The sequence below is a fragment of the Lissotriton helveticus genome, chromosome 4_1 (genome assembly GCF_964261635.1).
Source record: "Lissotriton helveticus chromosome 4_1, aLisHel1.1, whole genome shotgun sequence".
Lineage (NCBI taxonomy): Eukaryota > Metazoa > Chordata > Amphibia > Caudata > Salamandridae > Lissotriton > Lissotriton helveticus.
The window spans coordinates 1403531748-1403550502 of record NC_136063.1 but is presented as its reverse complement, the minus strand read 5'-3'; the positions used below and the strand labels follow the sequence as shown (position 1 = coordinate 1403550502).

General features: G+C 44.8%; 1 protein-coding gene across 3 annotated transcripts in view; it reads left to right on the top strand.

Moving 5' to 3' along the window:
- Positions 1 to 18755, top strand: part of LOC144829132 (glutamate decarboxylase 1-like) — a 927195-nt gene that overhangs the window by 409449 nt on the left and 498991 nt on the right. The gene's annotated exons all lie outside the window — the stretch shown is intronic.

Genomic DNA, 18755 nt, shown 5'->3' with positions numbered 1-18755 from the left:
ATATATATATATATATATATATATATATATACATATATATATCCAATCCAATTATATCTATTCTAGAAGTTATCAGATGCACGAGTTATGAGATTGACTCTTCCCATGCCCACTGAGGTAATAACTTTGAACAATATTGGCAACGTGGAACAGCTCACTGAAGTTTTATTTCGGCACTACAGAGACCATCAGGCTCAGCGCGGGCCGACGCCCACTGGGGCGGGTGGTTAATCAGATCAAGTACTGCCATATGCGACACGCTGCTGTTATAATGGACTGCCTCTGAAGAAATGCTGCAAAGCATGAAACGCGTCAGGCGGCTACACTGTTTGGCAAGACTTGTCTCTACTGTGCATGCAGCTTCTATAATAAAACGGAAGATTTACCTACCTGCGTGTGGCTCTCCGAAGTTGGGAAACTTTGTTTTTGGATTTTGTCACGGCTGGTCCCGGTCGTGGGAGAAGCCCACCGCAAGAAAGAAAGCGGACAACGCTGGAATCACACAGTTACCAGCGCGAAAAGCAGGAGGTCGTTTCTAGAAGTTATCAGATGCACGAGTTATGAGATTGACTCTTCCCATGCCCACTGAGGTAATAACTTTGAACAATATTGGCAACGTGGAACAGCTCACTGAAGTTTTATTTCGGCACTACAGAGACCATCAGGCTCAGCGCGGGCCGACGCCCACTGGGGCGGGTGGTTAATCAGATCAAGTACTGCCATATGCGACACGCTGCTGTTATAATGGACTGCCTCTGAAGAAATGCTGCAAAGCATGAAACGCGTCAGGCGGCTACACTGTTTGGCAAGACTTGTCTCTACTGTGCATGCAGCTTCTATAATAAAACGGAAGATTTACCTACCTGCGTGTGTCTCTCCAAAGTTGGGAAACTTTGTTTTTGGATTTTGTCACGGCTGGTCCCGGTCGTGGGAGAAGCCCACAGCAAGAAAGAAAGCGGACAACCCTGGAATCACACAGTTACCAGCGCAAAAAGCAGGAGGTCGTTTCTAGAAGTTATCAGATGCACGAGTTATGAGATTGACTCTTCCCATGCCCACTGAGGTAATAACTTTGAACAATATTGGCAACGTGGAACAGCTCACTGAAGTTTTATTTCGGCACTACAGAGACCATCAGGCTCAGCGCGGGCCGACGCCCACTGGTGCGAGTGGTTAATCAGATCAAGTACTGCCATATGCGACACGCTGCTGTTATAATGGACTGCCTCTGAAGAAATGCTGCAAAGCATGAAACGCGTCAGGCGGCTACACTGTTTGGCAAGACTTGTCTCTACTGTGCATGCAGCTTCTATAATAAAACGGAAGATTTACCTACCTGCGTGTGGCTCTCCGAAGTTGGGAAACTTTGTTTTTGGATTTTGTCACGGCTGGTCCCGGTCGTGGGAGAAGCCCACCGCAAGAAAGAAAGCGGACAACGCTGGAATCACACAGTTACCAGCGCGAAAAGCAGGAGGTCGTTTCTAGAAGTTGTCAGATGCACGAGTGATGAGATTGACTCTTCCCATGCCCACTGAGGTAATAACTTTGAACAATATTGGCAACGTGGAACAGCTCACTGAAGTTTTATTTCGGCACTACAGAGACCATCAGGCTCAGCGCGGGCCGACGCCCACTGGGGCGGGTGGTTAATCAGATCAAGTACTGCCATATGCGACACGCTGCTGTTATAATGGACTGCCTCTGAAGAAATGCTGCAAAGCATGAAACGCGTCAGGCGGCTACACTGTTTGGCAAGACTTGTCTCTACTGTGCATGCAGCTTCTATAATAAAACGGAAGATTTACCTACCTGCGTGTGGCTCTCCGAAGTTGGGAAACTTTGTTTTTGGATTTTGTCACGGCTGGTCCCGGTCGTGGGAGAAGCCCACCGCAAGAAAGAAAGCGGAAAACGCTGGAATCACACAGTTACCAGCGCGAAAAGCAGGGGGTCATTTCTAGAAGTTATCAGATGCACGAGTTATGAGATTGACTCTTCCCATGCCCACTGAGGTAATAACTTTGAACAATATTGGCAACGTGGAACAGCTCACTGAAGTTTTATTTCGGCACTACAGAGACCATCAGGCTCAGCGCGGGCCGACGCCCACTGGGGCGGGTGGTTAATCAGATCAAGTACTGCCATATGCGACACGCTCCTGCTATAATGGACTGCCTCTGAAGAAATGCTGCAAAGCATGAAACGCGTCAGGCGGCTACACTGTTTGGCAAGACTTGTCTCTACTGTGCATGCAGCTTCTATAATAAAACGGAAGATTTACCTACCTGCGTGTGGCTCTCCGAAGTTGGGAAACTTTGTTTTTGGATTTTGTCACTGCTGGTCCCGGTCGTGGGAGAAGCCCACCGCAAGAAAGAAAGCGGACAACGCTAGAATCACACAGTTACCAGCGCGAAAAGCAGGAGGTCGTTTCTAGAAGTTATCAGATGCACGAGTTATGAGATTGACTCTTCCCATGCCCACTGAGGTAATAACTTTGAACAATATTGGCAACGTGGAACAGCTCACTGAAGTTTTATTTCGGCACTACAGAGACCATCAGGCTCAGCGCGGGCCGACGCCCACTGGGGCTGGTGGTTAATCAGATCAAGTACTGCCATATGCGACACGCTGCTGTTATAATGGACTGCCTCTGAAGAAATGCTGCAAAGCATGAAACGCGTCAGGCGGCTACACTGTTTGGCAAGACTTGTCTCTACTGTGCATGCAGCTTCTATAATAAAACGGAAGATTTACCTACCTGCGTGTGGCTCTCCGAAGTTGGGAAACTTTGTTTTTGGATTTTGTCACAGCTGGTCCCGGTCGTGGGAGAAGCCCACCGCAAGAAAGAAAGCGGACAACGTTGGAATCACACAGTTACCAGCGAGAAAAGCAGGAGGTCGTTTCTAGAAGTTATCAGATGCACGAGTTATGAGATTGACTCTTCCCATGCCCACTGAGGTAATAACTTTGAACAATATTGGCAACGTGGAACAGCTCACTGAAGTTTTATTTCGGCACTACAGAGACCATCAGGCTCAGCGCGGGCCGAGGCCCACTGGGGCGGGTGGTTAATCAGATCAAGTACTGCCATATGCGACACGCTGCTGTTATAATGGACTGCCTCTGAAGAAATGCTGCAAAGCATGAAACGCGTCAGGCGGCTACACTGTTTGGCAAGACTTGTCTCTACTGTGCATGCAGCTTCTATAATAAAACGGAAGATTTACCTACCTGCGTGTGGCTCTCCGAAGTTGGGAAACTTTGTTTTTGGATTTTGTCACGGCTGGTCCCGGTCGTGGGAGAAGCCCACCGCAAGAAAGAAAGCGGACAACGCTGGAATCACACAGTTACCAGCGCGAAAAGCAGGAGGTCGTTTCTAGAAGTTATCAGATGCACGAGTTATGAGATTGACTCTTCCCATGCCCACTGAGGTAATAACTTTGAACAATATTGGCAACGTGGAACAGCTCACTGAAGTTTTATTTCGGCACTACAGAGACCATCAGGCTCAGCGCGGGCCGATGCCCACTGGGGCGGGTGGTTAATCAGATCAAGTACTGCCATATGCGACACGCTGCTGTTATAATGGACTGCCTCTGAAGAAATGCTGCAAAACATGAAACGCGTCAGGCGGCTACACTGTTTGGCAAGACTTGTCTCTACTGTGCATGCAGCTTCTATAATAAAACGGAAGATTTACCTACCTGCGTGTGGCTCTCCGAAGTTGGGAAACTTTGTTTTTAGATTTTGTCACGGCTGGTCCCGGTCGTGGGAGAAGCCCACCGCAAGAAAGAAAGCGGACTACGCTGGATTCACACAGTTACCAGCGCGAAAAGCAGGAGGTCGTTTCTAGAAGTTATCAGATGCACGAGTTATGAGATTGACTCTTCCCATGCCCACTGAGGTAATAACTTTGAACAATATTGGCAACGTGGAACAGCTCACTGAAGTTTTATTTCGGCACTACAGAGACCATCAGGCTCAGCGCGGGCCGACGCCCACTGGGGCGGGTGGTTAATCAGATCAAGTACTGCCATATGCGACACGCTGCTGTTATAATGGACTGCCTCTGAAGAAAGGCTGCAAAGCATGAAACGCGTCAGGCGGCTACACTGTTTGGCAAGACTTGTCTCTACTGTGCATGCAGCTTCTATAATAAAACGGAAGATTTACCTACCTGCGTGTGGCTCTCCGAAGTTGGGAAACTTTGTTTTTGGATTTTGTCACGGCTGGTCCCGGTCGTGGGAGAAGCCCACCGCAAGAAAGAAAGCGGACAACGCTGGAATCACACAGTTACCAGCGCGAAAAGCAGGGGGTCGTTTCTAGAAGTTATCAGATGCACGAGTTATGAGATTGACTCTTCCCATGCCCACTGAGGTAATAACTTTGAACAATATTGGCAATGTGGAACAGCTCACTGAAGTTTTATTTCGGCACTACAGAGACCATCAGGCTCAGCGTGGGCCGAGGCCCACTGGGGCGGGTGGTTAATCAGATCAAGTACTGCCATATGCGACACGCTGCTGTTATAATGGACTGCCTCTGAAGAAATGCTGCAAAGCATGAAACGCGTCAGGCGGCTACACTGTTTGGCAAGACTTGTCTCTACTGTGCATGCAGCTTCTATAATAAAACGGAAGATTTACCTACCTGCGTGTGGCTCTCCGAAGTTGGGAAACTTTGTTTTTGGATATATATATATATATATATATATATATACATACACCAAAAAGGAAAGCCCAACTCCGACTTCCTTTTCATGCTGACTTTAATTCGTCAAGTGCTCGGCAGCCTCCACACTCTTTACATCCTAACCGGTTTCGGCATCCTAGCCTTGTTCACAAGTGAGTGTGATTTGTAATCTCCTTGTGGTCACATGGTCCATAGCAAAAACTACAGGCCCCAGCATGCACCCAAATGTTAATATTAATGTCACAGTGATCGTTTCATCAAAGGTGCACAAACTGTTAAAATCATCAAAAGCGCAGTGCCCTTTGCTGCCTTGCACAAAAATAAATGCCTGAAAATGCGGTGTCATGGAGAAAGAATCATCTTCCTCCTCTCCCTTTCTCCTTCACGTTACCAATTTGCCTTGGTAATTCCTGTGGCTGGTGCGTTACAGGAGCAGGTCATGCCCCCTCAATTTGCCTGTTTTCCAAAAGTCTCCATTTTACTGGGGGCCCCCGACCCTGCAGGGCGGGCTTTCTAAACAGGAATGGAGAATCCTGTACTTTACAACATCCACCAAAAAGGAAAGCCCAACTCCGACTTGCTCTTCCTGCTGACTTTAATTCGTCAAGTGCTCGGTAGCCTTAACACTCTTTACAACCTAACCGGTTTCGGCATCCTAGCCTGTTCACAGGTGAGTGCGATTTGTAATCTCCTTGTGGTCACATGGTCCATAGCAGAAACTACAGGCCCCAGCATGCACCCAAATGTTAATATTAATGTCACAATGATCGTTTCATCAAAGGTGCACAAACTGTTAAAATCATTAAAAGCGCAGTGCCCTTTGCTGCCTTGCACAAAAATAAATGCCTGAAAATGCGGTGTCATGGAGAAAGAATCATCTTCCTCCTCTCCCTTTCTCCTTCACGTTAGCAATTTGCCTTGGTAATTCCTGTGGCTGGTGCGTTACAGGAGCAGGTCATGCCCCCTCAATTTGACTGTTTTCCAAAAGTCTCCATTTTACTGGGGGCCCCCGACCCTGCAGGGCGGGCTTTCTAAACAGGAACGGAGAATCCTGTACTTTACAACATCCACCAAAAAGGAAAGCCCAACTCCAACTTGCTTTTCATGTTGATTTTAATTCGTCAAGTGCTCGGCAGCCTCCACACTCTTTACATCCTAACCTGTTTCGGCATCCTAGCCTTGTTCACAGGTGAGTGCGATTTGTAATCTCCTTGTGGTCACATGGTCCATAGCAAAAATTACAGGCCCCAGCATGCACCCAAATGTTAATATTAATGTCACAGTGATGGTTTCATCAAAGGTGCACAAACTGTTAAAATCGTCAAAAGCGCAGTGCCCTTTGCTGCCTTGCACAAAAATAAATGCCGGAAAATGCGGTGTCATGGAGAAAGAATCATCTTCCTCCTCTCCCTTTCTCCTTCACGTTAAACAGTCAAATTGAGGGGGCATGACCTGCTCCTGTAACGCACCAGCCACAGGAATTACCGAGGCAAATTGGTAACGTGAAGGAGAAAGCGAGAGGAGGAAGATGATTCTTTCTCCATGACACCGCATTTATATATATTTATATATATATATATATATATGTGTGCTTCTCCGGCGTAACGAGACCCCTCCTCTAGAAGCGGCAGAACGGCAGGAAGCTGTGACCCCTGGTGACCCGGAGGTCGTTTGGTAACTCCCGTTGGGGAGAGACTGTTCCAGCCCCTGGACCCTTGAAGAAACGTCGTGTACTGAAATCGGGCTGGACGCGGTGGGACGGTTGTCCTAGACCGAGTCCGCTGCTCATTGCAGGTTGGCGTACGAAGGAAAGTCCGGACGAGGAGTGTTGTTCGTGTTGGGCGGTTTGACCATTTGTGTGCACAACCGTCCCACAAGTGAGTACGCGAATACGCGTTTCTATCTATCTAAGGCACCATGTCAACTGGCGCAAGGAGAGGGAGGGAGGTGACTGCCCTCGATGTTTTTGACGATTCCCCGGCTGGGGGATCGACTACAATTGCTTCTTCAGAGCCGACTACAAGCGCTGGTTCGACGATCCGTGATAAGTTTAAATTACTGGAGAAACTCACCAAACGTGAGCAGTCCAAGTGGTGGGAGCATCGGTCTTTGAGCCGTTACTTAGAAGTCAATCGTATTCCACGAGGGCGCAGGATTATGCTAGCTCCTAGCTATGAACAACCAGACCCAGAAATGTTAAGGGAGTGGGCCGAGTGCAATCTGGACTCATCTCGCAGACTTGTTGAAATCTTGATCCGCTATGCAGACTCAGACCGCAAAAAAATTCAAATATTAATTGATGAACTCAATGAAGAGATAGACAAGTTAGGAGAGGATTTACTGACTGAGTGCACCAAACTTAGAGATGAAATGTTGGTGCGCGTTCAGAAGGAAGAGGATATTATCATCAAAAGGAAACAATACAAGTTTCAAAGAGACAAAAATGATTATTTACAGGGGCGCATTTTCACGTTTGCGCGAAAGTACGATGCAATTAAAGCTGCTAAACCCAATGTGTCTCAAGCAACCCCCAATAACTTGCTAACCTTTTCCTCTAGACTATCTCAGAGCTCGTCTAATGCTGATCTGAGTTCGAATATGGACAGCGGTTCAGAATCAGAAGCTGGCGCAAATAGATCTCAGTTGGGGTTTACCCGGCTTACCCTGGCACAGGAACTGGACTGTGTTCGACAGGACAGACGCGACACTCTACGTCCCAGGGTCAAGCCTCAGCCAAAAACAAAAACCTCAACCACAAGCGTAGAGAGCGACGGAAAGCCAGCGCAAAACGCCAAAACAAAATGGAAAAAACAAAACAACAAGAAATGGAACAACAAGAAGTAATGGGTGTTGTACTAGCTCGTGACTGTGATCTCTCAGTTTTAAATCTCACCCCTACAAAACTTTCAAGTTCGGATCTGCGCATTTTGTCAATGGGCCTTTCATTTTGCCCACCAAATGATTTCAATTATGCTAAAACACGTATAGATCTGTTCAAATATACACGCAAGTTGAAACTAAGGAAACATTTTTCTGGTAGTAAACTCCGTAAGGGTCAGGAGAGACCAACACATGCCGCTACATATTGTTAAGCCTCCGGGGAGACCCATTATATCAGCATGTGGGGGATTGTTGGAAAAAACTACCATCTATGTGGATTCCTTTCTCCAAGAATACGTCTGTGGGCTACCATCCTACATCCAGGACTCGAGTGACTTCTTAAGAAAATCAAAGAGGTGGAATGGAGTCCTGAATACTTGTTGGTAACATTAGATGTTACATCTCTATATACCAGCATAGTCCATGTGGATGGGATATGGGCGGTACAATTCTATCTGGGGCAAAGACCATTGGAACTGGTAGAACACAACAAAATGATCATTTCTATGATTAGCTTCTGTCTCCATAACAATTACTTCATGTTCCTCAAACAATATTACCAACAAATGAGAGGGGTTGCCATGGGGGCTTGTTTTTCTCCCAGCTATGCCTGTCTGCACATGGGCTATTGGGAGAGACAGGTCCTCTTTGGTGAATACCATGACATCTGTATGAAGAACATCATTCGACGGTACAGATACATCGATGATGTTTTCCTAATTTGGCATGGAACAGAGGCAGAAGTCGAGCAGTTCATTGACAAGGTAAACTGCAACAAGTATAATTTGTCTTTTACCTCAGAAGTGAGTCAACGTAAAGCACACTTTCTGGATGTTACTCTTGAAGTTAGTGAAGGTCAGTTAGAAACCACCTTGTACAGAAAACCCACTGCGGGTAATACAGTGTTGCATGCAAAGAGTCATCATCCTCCCCACTTGATAAGGAGCATCCCCTATGGGGAAATGCTCCGAATCAGGCGGGTATGCAGCACCACGAGCCAATGCAAGCTGGTCCAAGAGGCCAGTAAGCAGCGATTCCTTGCAAGGGGCTATAGCGTTAACATCATAGATGCTGCTATTAACAAGGCTAATGCTATGTCTAGAGAAACTGCCCTCATTCACAAGAAAACCCTAATAACCACTACTGATGTCAAGGAACAACCCACTAGATTGATTTGGACCTACAACAGGCAGCATGGGGCTTTGAGAAAGATCATCAATAAACACTGGGATCTTGTAAGATTTGATCCTGTGATTGGAGAACGTATGCCCAGGAAACCGGCTATTACTTATCGGAAGGCATTTTCTCTTCAGGACGCACTAGTAAAATCAAGTCCTGAAGTGGTTCTGCCCGATAATTGGATGTCAGGCAGCGAGGTTTTTAGAAAATGCTCAAACTGCAAAGCCTGTTTACATGGTGTGAGTAAAACTGAATACACCACGCCGTTCTCAGCCACGCCCGCAAAATCTTGAAGCAACTGACCTGTAAAAGTGAGTACGTGGTATATGTGCTGGAGTGCCCGTGTGGACTGCGTTATGTTGGTAGTACCAAACTGCAGGTCCACAAGAGGGTGCTCCAGCACATCAGGGCGATTAACACAAATTATGCCGCGTACCCAGTTTCTAAGCACTTTAAGGAGTGCCATAATAACAACAGTGCACTCCTTAGGTACTATGCAATTGATGCAGTGGGTCCTCTCAGAAGAGGTGGTAATAGGGAGGGTTTCCTTAGAGCGTTGGAGACTAAGTACATCATTGAGTTGAACAGTAAATCCCCTTGGGGATTAAATTTCACTGAAGATCTTTACACATGTCTTTGAAATATCTTGACATAATCAACCAGTGATGCTGCTATTCCATCTACATAATTCTTGATTTTGGGCTAATGCTTTGTTGTGATAATATCCCCTCTTATGACTATAATGCACTTGTAGCATATAGGAATTCATGTAAGAATAACAGGGGTTTTCATATGACCTTTGCTTGTGATCGGTTCTGGAAGCAAAAAAGTGTATCTAATACATTATCATAGGTTGGGATCAGCCTATGTAATTCACTTCAATTGATTTTAAGTCCACATATACATAATCACTTATGATGTATATGTTCTCACATTCACTGATTTGTTTGTTTTTTATTCGACACGAATAATTTGGACATTTGGCATGTGATTATTTAGGCATGTTTGTTCCGTTTATTTTGTGGAACGGTTGGTGCAAATTTTATATTTGTGTAACTGTATTTATACAGCAAATTTGTTATTGATTGGTTTATTAACAACCGTAATGTATGCATGGTGTCTCTTTTTCTGCTCTTGGTATTGTGTATAATGGATTAACTGATTATATTGCAGCGCAATTTAGAGCAAATTGTTATGAGATTGCTATCAATATCTATAAAAGCAGCTTCAGTAACATACATTTCTACATGCCGAATAACAATGCACTAAGTCACTTTAATGTACAAATGAAATTCATGTTGGATTATCCAGTGTTTTAAATGCACTAAAAGTCTGTCTTCCATATTATTTGTGAAGACTACATGGTGTCCAATCAAATGTGGTCGAATTTCAGCACTAGCACTTTAAATTTTGATCGAGCTCTCTGTGTGTCATGTGACCAAGGCCTTTCGGAGGCCGAAACGTTATGTTTGACGAAGGTGCCGATTAAAATCTTCTCACCTGAACTTTGGGTCTCGTGGTCTTTGCTGCAGCGGCGCCAGGGAGTTGTCGGTGGTGTCCTCCAGCTTTGAGCGTTTGTGGAATATATATATATATATATATACATGTATATATTCCCAGCATGTGACCGGATCTCCTGGCCACCAAGTGAGGCTCACACACATATATGTATATATATATATATATATATATACATATATATATATATATATATGTATATATATATATATATATATATGTTACCTACTGGCGGTCGCCAGTAGGTAGTTATAGTTAGGACCTAGTTTCCATAGGAAGAGTATTTTTCGTTTTGCTCATAACTTTGGCATTGTTTGATGAATCTTCATGACATTTTCAAAACGAATTCTTTGTTGATATCAGCTCCTATGTTGAAAGTTTGAGGGTGATTTGTCAAGGGGGGCTGAGAAAAAAGGGGGGTCCCAAAACATGTTTTCTCCATGTTAATTTCCATTGGAAATTTTAGAGAAGGCTACAGGTTGAACGGGTGAATGAAATTACCCCAAATTTGGTATAGAAAGCAGGCTTTTGTTTATTTGGTATAAATTTGTTCAGTAGTTTTGGAGAAATATCTAAATTCACAGATATCGATATTTGGGAATTCTGCCATCTGTTTGGCTGAGGCGTTACGAGGACAACCATGCTGCTTATTGGTTCCGAGAGCTGCGAGTGGTTGCACTAGGAAGTGCTAGCCGCCATTTTGTGATTCTGTTGAAGCGATTAAGGGGAAAAAAGGGCGAAAAAAGTAGGAAAGGAGAGTAGGAGCACTGTAAGCTCTGTGGGGGAGTGCGAAGCGAAGTAGTCACTCCTACCCGTCTGAAAGTGCGGTGTTGCTCAGAGTGACATGGTGCTGAGATGATATGCAACTACACTCGGGCATGAAACCGAGAGCCTAAACCGTGAGCTCATTGCTGTAAAGTGATGTGCTCTGGTCTTTGTAGCATACATGTGCAAGTAGTGTTAGTACGCATTTATACCATACAGGGAGTGGGAAGCGAACTACTGACCGCTATCGTGGGTTTATACTATAGCGGAATCGAGAAGTGAAGTACTCACGCCTACCGGTGTGAAGCCTCGGGAATGAAATCAAGTGTGCTCTGGTCTTTGTAGTATATGTGTGCAAGTAGCGTTAGTAGGTGTTTATACCATACAGGGAGTGGGAAGCGAACTACTGACCACTACAGTGCGTTTATACTATACGGGAAGCAAAGTACTCACGCCTACCGGTGGGAAGACTCGGGGACCAAACCGAGCTGATTTCTGTAAAGTGATGGGCTCTGGGCGCTGTAGGAAACTAGCCGCTGTAGTATTACTGTGTAAGTAGTGTTAGTATGCGTTTATAGTATATAGGGAGTGGGTAGAGAACGACTTTGTCCTACTGGCCCTGAAGACTCGGGGATTAATCTGTGAGCCTAAATCGGGAACTCATTGTTATAAAGTGATGTGCTCTGGGCGCTGAAGTATACCTGTGGTTGTAGTGTTGGTTTGTGTTTATATAATACAGGGAGTGGTTAGCGAACTACTCACCCCTTCCGGTCTTAAGGCTGCTGGATGAAACCATGAGCTCATTGCTGTAAAGTCATGTGCTCTGTGTAGTGTTCCAATTTAAGACATAGTAGAATGTTAGTATGTAATTCTACTAGAATGTAAGTATGTAATGTTAGAATGTAGGGCTGTCATGAGGGGAACCTTGGGGAGTTTGTAAACGGTGCAGGAGAAAATGTTTGCCTTGCTGTCTGCTCCTGTTTGTGGGTGTTTAAGGTGTCTTGTTTTCCTGCAATAAATCTACTTATCGGATCCACTGCTGTCTACCTCCTCAGTACATAAATTTGCCGATGAGCGGAAGAAGGTAAATAGAATGCATCACTCACCAATACTTCAAAGTTGCTTGCGTTGTGTTGAAGACCCGTTTTCTTCGTGTAGCTGTTTCTACTCATCCCAGGGTCGTCGGCTCATTGAACTATGTCAACCTACCTCTGGTAGGATTTATATTTTTAGAGTTTGTGCTTCCTCTGCCTCTTCAATACACTCTGGTCACTGTACTACACGTGTGTAAGTAGTGTTACTATGCGTTTATACTAACCAATGCATCATGGTCCTAGGGAGCGCGACCTCCCAGGCGCAGCTCATAAAATCTCCCGGGGTGTGCATCCGCGGGACATTTATGTTTGCTATTAGAGGGCGGGTGCATGGCTTCCACCCTGTGATAGCAAATCCTTGTTTGACTTTTTGAAGCGAGAGTAGGAAAACCTTGTATCGCTTTATTAGAGCGGATCCGGATGGGAAAAATGGAGGGGAAAAAAAGCGGAGTCTCACTCGTTGATTTAAATTAAGCTCCTGGTGGGTAATGTATTGGCTAGTCCCATTATTATATTGCGGGGTCTCTGTGGGACTGGGGATCTTAATGTCACATGTAAATTAGGCGCCGAAGGGCAGAGAGACATCTCGTAGCCTAGGGGATCGCCACCTTCTCGGGTATTGTTTACTAATTGTTCGGGGGTTTCGAAGCCAACTGAAGTCCAGGGATTGCCATCCTCCGGGGCTTTACTTAAATACGCAGGGCAGGCCTCGGCAGTCCCTGAAGGCGCTTGGGTCCTAGGCAGTGCTTATTGTTTCTGTAATCACATGGGCATTTCTCATGGTGTTATAAAGTGATACACGCTTAGAAAGAACACTTGCAGTTGTAGAATTACGCAGGCTTCATTTATGTAATAGTCTATTGGTTTATATTTGGTAGGTGCACCGAAAAATTACAAATGTTTTGCTCATAACCTCCTATAAACAGACTATTTTCACAGTAAAGTATAGACAAGTGTTGTCAGAAAAAGAAGACGTATACACTCAGTTATATATTGGAGAAAAAAAAACCTTTAATAAAACACAAATAAATGGAAACGTAAGTTTATTAGAACAAACAACAGTATAAAATAAAATACGTGGGTTGGAATCCTGTGGAAGCAGCGTTCAAAACCTGCAGGACAAAAAGGAAACATACGAATGTGTGCCATGTGGAAGAGGTAAACAAAGGTAGTCCAAATGAAAGGACAATAGTGAGAATGGGAGGGAAAGGGAGTGGGTGGAAGGGACAAGGGGAGAGAGAGTCGAAAGAACAGAGGGAGGAGGGGACAGAGCGTCGGCCTCCTGTACCCAGCCCTCAGTGTTTGCCCTCCCGTCGCCCGTTTGTCTAGGACGCTAGGGTCCGCTAGAAAGAGTGTGGTCCAGCAAGTCCTTAAAATGAAACATATGAATGAGGGCAGAGATTACATTATTAGCTATGGGAAAATCACTTGCCTGCACCTGTGCATCCAGGGTGCTGCACCCCAGCCCCTTCTCGCGCACTGTGCTCAATTGTAGGTCCTGCGCACCGAGGCTTCACTGCTCACCTGCTACCATCGGTGTGTCCAACGACGTGTTGGTGCAAGCTCCGAGTCCGGGGATTGTTTGTATGGTAGGGAAACAGGTCTCCTGTCGGGGACAGTGTCTTGATACCACGATGGCAGGTGTCAGAATGCCCAGGGCATCATTGCGGGGTGAGCTACCGCTCCGCCCATTTTGGGTCCATCAATTCAGTGTCTGAAAAGGGAGAAATAATTTAATGTTGGAAACATCTGGAGGTAAATGGAGGCTTATTTCAAGCTTATTAGAATACAGCAATTGAGTGCATCCTTTCTTTTTGAAGTACGATCTACCAACTGTTAGTGGTAATCGTGGTTCAAAGAGGAGATGGAGTGCACGAGAATACACAAGGTTAAATAATAATATGTTATACGAAGGTTCACATAGAAAGGAACAGAGCACATGGTAGAAGCATAATGTGTGCCTGTAATGCAGTGGTGGAAGGCTGTGTGCATGTACACTTAGTAATGAGCTCACTATAGTGCCCTAAAAGGCAACGCCACGTGTCTGTAGGGCAGCGCTGCCTGCTGGCTGAGGCCTACAGTACGGTGCAGCAGGTCCTTAAAATGAGACAGAGATGTGACTGAATGAGGTCAGAGATCACATCATTATGCACGGCAACATTGCTTGTTCGTACCTGCGGACCCAGGCTGATGCACCCCACCCCACCCCTCTTGCAGCACTGCGCTCAACATGTGTTTGTAGGGCAGCACTGTCCGGTGGCTCAAGGCTACAGTACAGTCTAGCAGGTCCTTAAATTGAGACAGAGATGTGAATTATTGAGGTCAGAGATCACATCATTACGCACAGGAACATCGCTTATTCGCACGTGCACACTCAGTCTGATGCACCCCACCCCTTCTACAGCACCACGCTCAGCACGTGTCTGTAGGGCAGCGTTGCCAGCTGGCTCAGGCCTACAGTACAGTGCAGCAGGTCTTTAATATAAGACAGATGAGACTGAATCAGGTCAGAGATCACATCATTACACAGAGCAACATCGATTGTTCGCACCTGCCCACCCAGGTGATGCACCCCACCCCTCCCCCAGCACCATACTCAACAACACATGTCTGTAGGGCAGCACTGCCCGCTGCCTCTGGCCTACAGCACAGTCCAGCAAGTTATTAAAATAAGACAGAAATGTCACTGGACGAGGTCAGAGATCACACATCATTAAGCACAGCAACATCGCTTGTTCGCAATAGCGGATCCAGGCCGATGCACCCCACCCCTTTCGCAGCACTGCGCTCAACACATGTCTGTAGGGCAGCGCTGCATGCTGGCTCAGGCCTAAAGTACGATGCAGCAGGTCTTTAAAATGAGACAGAGATGAGACTGAATCAGGTCAGAGATCACATCATTACGCACGGCAACATAGCTTGATCACACCTGCCCAGCCAGGCTGATGCACCCCATCCCTCCCGCAGCACCACGCTGAATTGGAGCCTCTGTGCAACCAGGCCCCACTTCTTACCTGCTGTCATTGTTGTGTGTGCAAAGACTACGGGCAGCAGTGTTCACAATTCAGAATGAGTGTTGATTGCAGAATGCTGCACCCCTCATGTATTCCTTCGGAAACACAACGTCCAGTAGGGTTCACAATTCATGTCCAGTTTTGATTGCCAGGATAGTGTACACCTCATGGATCCCTTTTTTTTATTGCGCATTGTGATATGCAAGGTGGATGCGGCCATATCACTTGAGGCAGTTTGGAAGAACTGGGACATGTGGCGTCGTCGGTATCCTAATTATATGTACCCAAAGTGGGCTAGGCTTGTGTACGCCAGGCCAGCTTAGGGGTGTGAATAATTATTCCGGGGACCTGGGCGTTGCTCAGTTCCTGCCTGGCCAGGAAGTGTACTTACGTGTGTTTCTTTTGTAGTTTTGACGTCGCAGAATGCGCAATTTACGTTAATGTAGCATGTGTCAGGAGGGTGGCAACTATCGCTAATGAGATGCTGTTCAAAAAGATTGAACGGCGAACATCACATGTCGTTGTCAAGGTTGTGCATATGCGCAGACACGCATGTCAATGGTGTGCGGTATTATTGAAAGTGTTGCTATCGCGAAGTTCACACATGTGAATGTGCTCGGATGGAGGGAGGATCAGCAGTGAGGCTACGTCATAAACAGTGATAACGTTCATTACAGTCAAGCAATGCATGTCAAATGTGAATTTGAATGTCTCATATATGACACACTACTATACTGGTAAAGCCTGACAACAGAGCGTACAGCAAAATAAATCTACACATTGCTGTTTACTGTTTGTCACATGTGATCTAGGATGTGCACTCTGCCCGTGGCTTCTGAAACTTCTTAGAGCCACCAATACCCAGGCTGAAAGTCAGCACAATAATGCACGTGCACACACACACCAGGGGCATCGTGTAACACACATTTGTTTTTTGATGTAACGTTTGAGACGCATGGCCATCACACGTGAAAGGCTAATGTACAGACCATGAATATTGATCTAGATGATAGTTGCATGTTGTGTGTAGTATAAGATATGTGTACACAGCAAAAAAACATTTCAAATAAGCTCTCTAAGCAGAAGAGGTGTCAATCATCAAATGCTGTAGACAGAATGACTAAAATAGGTGGGGCCCTTCAACTGTTACAATGGAAAATGTTATGTAGCAATCAAATGTTTTTTTTAAGGTCACATGGCAATCGCGCACCGATCGTGCAAGGAGGCCGCACCCGACGCGATTTTGACAAAATATATTTATCATAATATAAGTTTATTACAGTTGAAATATATAAATGTTTAGCCAGGAAGTGTACTTACGTGTGTTTCTTTTGTAGTTTTGACATCGCAGAATGCGCAATTTACATTAATGTATCATGTGTCAGGAGGGCAGCAACTATCGCTAATAAGATGCTGTTCGAAAAGATTGAATGGCGAACATCACATGTCATTGTCAAGGTTGTGGATATGCACAGACACGCATGTCAATGGTGTGCGGTATTATTGAAAGTGTTGCTATTGCGAAGCGCACACATGTGAATGTGCTCGGATGGAGGGAAGATCAGCAGTGAGGCTACATCATACACAGTGATAACGTTCATTACAGTCAAGCAATGCATGTCAAATGTGAATCTGAAAGTCTCATATATGACACACTACTATACTGGTAAAGCCTGACAACAGAGCGTACAGCAAAATAAATCTACACATTGCTGTTTACTATTTGTCACATGTAATCTAGGATGTGCACTCTGCCCGTGGCTTCTGATACTTCTTAGAGCCAACAATACCCAGGCTGAAAGGCAGCAAAATAATGCGCACACAAACACACACACACACACACACCAGGGGCATCTTGTAACACACATTTGTTTTTTGATGTAACGTTTGAGATGCATGGCCATCACACGTGGAATGCTAATGTACAGACCATGAATATTGATCAAGATGATCATTGCATGTTGTGTGTAGGATAAGAAATGTGTACACAGCTAAAAAACTTTTCAAATAAGCTCTCTAAACAGAAGAGGTGTCTTGCATCAAATGCTGTAGAGAGAATGACAAAAATAGGGGGGTCCCCCAACTGTTACAATGGGAAATGTTATGAAGCAATCAAATGTTTTCTTTAAGGTCACATGGCAATCGAGCACCGAGCGCGCAAGGAGGCCACACCCGACGCGATTTTGACAAAATATATTTATCATAAAATAAGTTTATTACAGTTAGAAATATATAAACGTTTAAAATATTTTAGATTATCGCTTGCTGTCATATACTGTTTAAAGTTATTTAGATATACTTTTGAGACAAAAAAAAAGAGGGAATGGCGTACCCGGCACGACACCATACGTCTGTGACGTAACACAGGGCCTGGCGGTGTGCACTCGTTACATACACAACGTGCAGCGGGCGTGACCCCATACATACATGATATAATGCGTGGCTTGGTACTGCGTACCCGTTGGATTCCAAAGTAGCAGCTGGAGCGACTTCATGCGTATATGATGTTCCGCGGGACGCAGTGTCACAGACCCGTTGGATACGAAATGTGTATAATTTACGAGTTTAGCAATATGGTGGATCAGATTCGCGTGGTGATGGAACTTGGTACGCTACCAGTATGGGAGTGCAGTTTTCTCAAAAAAAACCAAAGAGGCTTATTTTTGGGGGAAAATATAAAACATTACATAATTTTTAAAGTAAAAAAAAGAAATATAATAGAGTTTCAAAATATTTAATAATATAATATAAAAAATAGAGTTTTTACAAACATAAAAGTATGAAATTAACATTTAAAAATCCTTTGAAATTCGCTGAAAAAACCATCGGTTTCAGGGACGTTATAGTCAGTTGAACATTTGACTCATATAAAACCATAAAAATTCGCCTGTTATAGTTACTATAACTCGCGTGCCCCAATGCACTGGTGATGACGTCACATATTACATCACTCATGACATGGTCAGTGACATTACTGATGACATCTCAAATGACATAACTGATAACATCACTGATGACATCATCCACGTGAAAATCTGATTCATATACTTATGCCCTAATATAAAGTTTGATTCACGCACTCTAAAATACAGACTACTAATTTTGAAACTATACACACAACAATGCCAGATACTACATACCACCCACTATTTCCTAGGTCTGTACACACATCCAGTCACTTATACGTGCAGTTACTGATCAATACAGTACTATAATATGCAATCATACACCTATACATACAGTAACACTCCGCTACTCATCCATAGAGTTACTCACACACCTAGTCAGTCATGCAAAGAATTACATACCAATTTACTTAGTAATACAGTTATACACACCAACGCCCTTATTTATACACACATCACATCACGTATTTATGCAGATACTAACACATACTTACTGTCCTATACAATCACTGATACAAGCAGACACTCATTTATACACCCACTCTTCAAAAAACTTACTCTCATGTATAGTTATTTATATACTCCAACACTCACATATACTGCCTTAAAACATTTGTAGTTACTCACACATATACATTCATTCACTCATCAACACACCCATGTACACACTAACTCACCCATGCAGCCCTTCCCAGATGCACTTTTGAATC